The sequence below is a fragment of the Coturnix japonica genome, chromosome W (assembly GCF_054131305.1).
Source record: "Coturnix japonica strain WE chromosome W, WE-NBRP24, whole genome shotgun sequence".
Taxonomy (NCBI): Eukaryota; Metazoa; Chordata; class Aves; order Galliformes; family Phasianidae; genus Coturnix; species Coturnix japonica.
Genome location: NC_140701.1, coordinates 19,753,297 through 19,758,811, shown reverse-complemented (window position 1 = coordinate 19,758,811; position 5,515 = coordinate 19,753,297).

The window sequence follows — 5,515 nt, the reverse complement described above, 5'->3', positions numbered from 1 at the left end:
CAACAAGGAGACCAGCACTGACACAGCTGTTCATATTGCTGGCTACTGACTGCAGCCCCGGAGTGTTGCTGTAGAGACCACAGGACTGTTGTCAGACACACAAGACCTTCAGGTTTCCACAAATGAATGGTCCTGAGAGCACTGTGGCAGTGTAAAGAGAGCAGGAATGAAAAGAGCGTGTTGTGCTGCTGTCTGTGGCTGTACCTCCCCCAGACCCAAACAAGGTAGGAAGATAAGAAGAGAATAAGAAAAGTCTATTTAGAAAGCATTTATTTATCACTTAACCTATCCAGGTAATCTGGATCAATGTTTACATGAGCTCTTGGAGAGCAAAAATAGAAAGTAGTTAGGAAAAAATGTGAAATAATTTTCAACATTTTTCTGCAGATTCCTGTATCACAGAAAATCAAACCATCAGATATACATGAAAGATAAAGAACCATCACAGGGAATCATGTGAGGAAGATATGCACTTTATGGAAGCTGCAATAGTGCTTATTGCAACACCTTCCTGAGAGTGTGCTTGATCTCCCTGTTCCTCATGCTGTAGATAATAGGGTTCAGTGTTGGAGGAACCACTGCATACACAAGTGCCACTGTCATATCAAGGACTGGGGAGGAAATGGAGGGGAGCTTCAGGTAGGCAAAAAAGCCAGTGCTGACAAACAGGGAGACCACAGCCAGGTGAGGGAGGCATGTGGAGAAGGCTTTGTGCCGACTCTGCTCAGAGGGCATTCCTCCACTGGGAATGGGGCAGTGCACAAAGCACTATGTGCTGCTGAGACACCTGTTGGGTTCAACAACCACCATCATTTTGGTGCCCGATGTGGGGCTCCAAGGCTTGAGTTAACAGCACATCTGTCCAGAGCGAGATAACACAGGGATTTGTGGGAGCTGGAGAATTGCAGGCCATAATGATGATTGTTTCCCTATTGGTGGAGCTTGTTCCAATAGCTCCTTAGGATTTTGACTGTGGAATGCCCAAACCAGCACGCTCCCAATGCTACGTGTCATTAATGTGTTTCAGGTTATGTCTGAGGTTAATATATCATTCAGGAATATCACTGAGAGATCTGCCCCAAGGTGAGAAGGCTCTGCATGGCTAGGGGTGTGGGAAAGACTGGGCAGCTGCCTGGAGCGGTGGGAACACCCAGAGCTTTGGAACTTCATCTCCAAGCAACTGCAGGAATCTGAGAAACTGGCAGAATATTTGGGGCAGGTCTGCTGTGGTCCTGGTAATCCTAAAGAGACACACATGACTGCAGTGTACCAGATCCAGAGAGCTGGATCTGCTGACAGTGCTGCAGCCTCTGCAACTCCTGACACAGACACTGCAGCAGCTCCAAGGTTTTGCTACACATCCTGCAGTTGCTCCAAGCTCTGGGAAAGATCCCGCTGTCATTCCACCCTCATAATGAGCTCTGAATTCACTCCTGCTACAGGTCCAGTAGCTGTTCCAAGTATTGCTATAAGAAAATGAAACAAACGCCTCCCAAGGAAGATGCACTGTTCCAGGAGGTACAGCCCTGTGGTCTCTCCAACACCTGCAATGAGCCCAGTGGCTGCTCCAACTTCAGTCCCAGGTCCTGTGGTGATTCCAGCTCTGGCAATTAGCTCTGCATTTGCTCCAACTCCGGCAACAGCCCAACAGCCTCTCCAGTTCCTACAGTGAACCCTGTGGCTGTTAAAACCACTGCAAAAGGTCTTGGACTTGCAAAAAGATATGCATATAAATTATTATCTATGCATATGTGTTTGCAAATGAATATGTTGTATATATGTAGTAATATAATATATATTTTATATGTATAAATATATTTCTCATAATTGTTATACTTTCTCTTTTTACCACAATGCGTATAATTTAAATCACAACACTGAGTCTGTCCCCATCTTGAGTCCTGTCTTGAGTCTGTCCCAGTCACTCAGTGAAGAGCACAAAAAGATCTCCAGGTCTTCTCAGGGAGCAGCTCCGGAGGTATATTCCTTACACCAGCTTTGGAAGAGGCCTCCAGTTCTCTGGTCCTGCTCTTGAAGGGGCCCTCTTGTTATGGCAGTGCCAGCAAGGAGACCTGCTCTGAAGCAGCCGTTCGTATTGCTGGCTACTGACTGCAGCCCCAGAGTGCTGCTGTAGAGAAAATACGACTGTTATGAGACACACAAGACTTTCAGGCCAGAACAAATGAGAGGACTTGTAAAGAGAGGCATTGTAAAGAGAGCAGGAAAGAAAAGAGCATGTTGTGCTGCTATCTGCGGCTGTACCTCCCCAGACCCAGACAAGGTTGAGAAGAGCTAAGGAAAAGTCTACTTTGAAAGCTTTTTAGGTACCTCTTAATCTATTCAGTGAATCTGGTTCCATGTTTACATGAGCTCTTGGAGAAAGAAAATGGAAAGTAGGTAGGAAAGAAGTGAAATAAATTTTTATTTATAAGTTCAATAACATTTTTTGTGGGTTGCTATATCACACACAATCAATCACAGATGCATAAAATATAAAGAGCCATCACTGGAAATCATGTGAAGAAGATGTGCTTTATTGAAGCTGGAATACTACAAATTGCAACACCTTCCTGAGAGCATGCTTGATCTCCCTGTTCCGCATGCTGTAGATAATCGGGTTCAGTGTCGGAGGAGCCACTGCATACAGAAGTGCCAATGTCAGATCCAGGAGTGGGGAGGACATGGAGAGGGGCTTAAGGTAGGCAAAAACAGCGGTGCTGAGAAAGAGGGAGACCACGACCATGTAAGGGAGGCATGTGGAGAAGGCTTTGTGCCATCCCTGCTCAGAGGGCATCCTCAGCACAGCCTTGAAGATCTGCACATAGGACACAACTATGAAAACAAAGCACCCAAAGGCTAAACTGGCACTAAAAATGAGAAATGCAATTTCCCTGAGATTTGATTCCGAGCAAGATAGCTTGAGGATCTGGGGGATTTCACAGAAAAACTGGCTGACAACATTTCCATGGCAGAGAGGCAGTGAAAACGTACTGGCAGTGTGCAGCAGTGAATAGAGAAGCACAGTGCCCCAGGCAGCTGCTGCTATTGTGGCACAAGCTCTGCTGTCCATCAAGGTCTTGTAGTGCAGGGGCTTGCAGATGGCAATGTAGCGGTCATAGGACATGATGGCGAGAAGGGAGTACTCTGCTGACAAGTAGAAGGAAAAGAAAAAGAGCTGTGCAGCACATCCTGCGTAGGAGATGGCCCTGGTGCCCCAGAGGACGTTAGCCAAGGCTTTGGGGAGAGTAGTGGAGATGCAGCCCAGGTCGAGGAGGGCCAGGTTGAGGAGGAAGAAGTACATGGGGGTGTGCAGGCGGCGGTCGCAGGCTACGGCTGTGCTGATGAGGCCATTGCCCAGGAGAGTAGCCACGTACATGCCCAGGAAGAGCCAGAAGTGCAGGAGCTGCATCTGCCGCGTGCCTGCCAACGGCAGGAGGAGGAACTCGCTGATGGAGCTGCTGTTGGGCATCTGCTGTTCCTGGTCTTGGAGTCCTGTTCAGAGTGCAGAAGATAATGACAAGTCCAGACCATTCTCAGAGACACTCCTTCTGCTATACTATAATATTTTTCTTTCCCTTAAGAAAATGTTCATTTAACTCCAGAACTTGTATATATTTTCATGAATTTCACCATCCCTTAAGGAGTAGAAGATAATGGAGATCTTACTTATTTCTCATTTCCTAATCACATCCCAGCATCCTGGATATATTCCACTTTACTGCAGCTGTTCTTTGAGACCCCAGACCCAGCATCTGTGCACTTCAGTTTGTCTTAGAGAAATCTGCCTGTTTACAGGAAAAATCAACTATTAATATCTGCAGAATCCAATAAGTTAAACTGATTGTTTCCTTTTATAAAGGAGAGGCTGAAAGCACAGCCTGTGTTTTCACCTTGCTCTCTGACTGTTCAGAGAACAAACGATGGATTGACGAAACATTTGCTCATTTCAGAGATGTGTTTAAATTAGACATACACTTTTAGATTTCTGCCCCCAATCCTTTTTGCCTTCGCTCAGAACAGGAAATGGAAAATCCCTGCCTTGGCTCTCCTCTTGCAAAGCACCCTTAAAAACATACTGTTGTGCAATGGAGCTGTGATCCTCTGCCTCAGACAGCAGCTGTGGCAGCACAAGCCCTGCCGGGGGACTCCTTCCCCCCACACCACACGTCTCCGTCAGCACCCTGGGCAGCTCCCCGGGCAGGCTGAGTGCTGAGCCTGGCAGGCGGCAGAGTCCCATACCCGGCACACAGCCCCTGGGGCACAGCGGGGACCCTGCTCTGCAGGACAGCCCTGGGCACCCTCCTGCAGCCCCGGCTGCACAGCCTGCAGCCGTGCTGGGACATGCAGCCCTCAGGGCTGTGCTTTCATACTGCAGCACGGAAGCCCTCAGTTGGAGCAGAGGTATTGTTCCACAGTAAAGAAACATGCAGTGCCTGCATCCATATCTGCTATGGGGTGTCCCAGATTGTTAGAGCTCTATGAAAAGCAGCTCATGGTCTGCAGAGAGACTTATCGTGTCATGGTCTGTGAGCAATGCTCCTGCAGTGATCTCACAGCACGCTCACACAGTACAGCGTGTAAGCTGTATTTATCTTGTAAGCTCAATCCAATTTCTCTCCTCTCCTCCTGTCACCTGCAGGCTGTGCTGTGCACAAGAGCTGCTCCTGGGCACAGCTGTCTCTCTACATCTCTGCCCACTTTTATGAGCTCCCTGTGTCCCAGGAGCCCAGACAAGCAAGCAGCAGATGATGTCATTTTTATCCTTCCCACTCATCTCCCCTGACACGTCCCTGGGTTCTCATGGCCAACAGCTTCTGAAAAAAAACAGCATCATGACTGTGCTTTGAAATCCGCTCAATTAACCACCACATGTCCAGTGGTCAGTGACTGATTGGAGACATATAGCAAGTACTAATCGAGTTCATTTGCTGAAGCACAAAGGGCAACCAGACAAGGACGGGGAGGTTTGGACTTTCCCTGTGCAGGACAGTGATCCAGCTGAGGCAGTGCAGGAGTCTCATCCCTTGACAGAAATCCTGGTGCTGAAATGGGATTCCGCACCCTACACACCCACAGGAGCTGGGATTCCTCTGGTTCAGTTCAGAAGTGCAAAAGGAGTTGCCTGCATGTGAGCTCTTGCTCTGAGTCCTCGGTCCTTCACCTTGGAGGCAGTTGCTCACACACAGACACTGTGTAATGTCCAAGGTGCCTGGGCTGCTCCTGATGTGTGCCAGTGTTTGTAAACCATGTGGGAAATCCCTGAGATAGACACCTCCTTCCTGGGCATCAGCTGAGGGCCATAGAAGGGATAGCACCAGCTGTCTGGTGAGTTCACTCGCAGCTGCAAGAGCAGAACAGGGCCTTCAGGAGAGCCATGCCCTAGGAGTGTCTGTGTTGCTACGTCATCTCCAGGACCCACGATCGCTCTAATGTCTGTGTGCCACCTTCTGCACACTGATACCATATATGATCTGCGGGCCTGAGCTCCTGTTTGGACCATAGGGACACAGTTGAA